The following is a 426-nucleotide window of genomic DNA, read 5'->3' as shown; positions in this document are numbered from 1 at the left end:
CTAGTCTAGGCTTCAATGATAGTTTGCTTTTGATCACCAATTAGAGTGAACCCACACTGTGGTGTGGGTAGGTGATTGTTGGTTGTCTGACCAAAGCACAGGGGTGGGGAGGGTGGCTTTTCTTTAAGTCTGTGACAGTAGCAGAATTGGCTTGTTTACACAATTTCTGCAGGCACCTTTTGACAAATCCAGTTATATATATATATATATATATATATATATATATATATATATATATATAGTTCAATGAATGGGACTAGTCGTTTGACATTTGCCTACAGGCCTGTTTCGTGGAGGCTTTAGGCTTCCACTCTTCAGGCCTTTTTTAATTAAACTGTGTGTTGCCTGCAGTATTTATAATTGGTCATCTTTCCACATACGTGCGTACTCACACACACACACAAAAAAAATATATATATATATCTA

The sequence above is a fragment of the Montipora capricornis genome, chromosome 3 (assembly GCF_036669925.1).
Source record: "Montipora capricornis isolate CH-2021 chromosome 3, ASM3666992v2, whole genome shotgun sequence".
NCBI lineage: Eukaryota > Metazoa > Cnidaria > Anthozoa > Scleractinia > Acroporidae > Montipora > Montipora capricornis.
Note: the sequence above shows the minus strand (reverse complement) of the source record.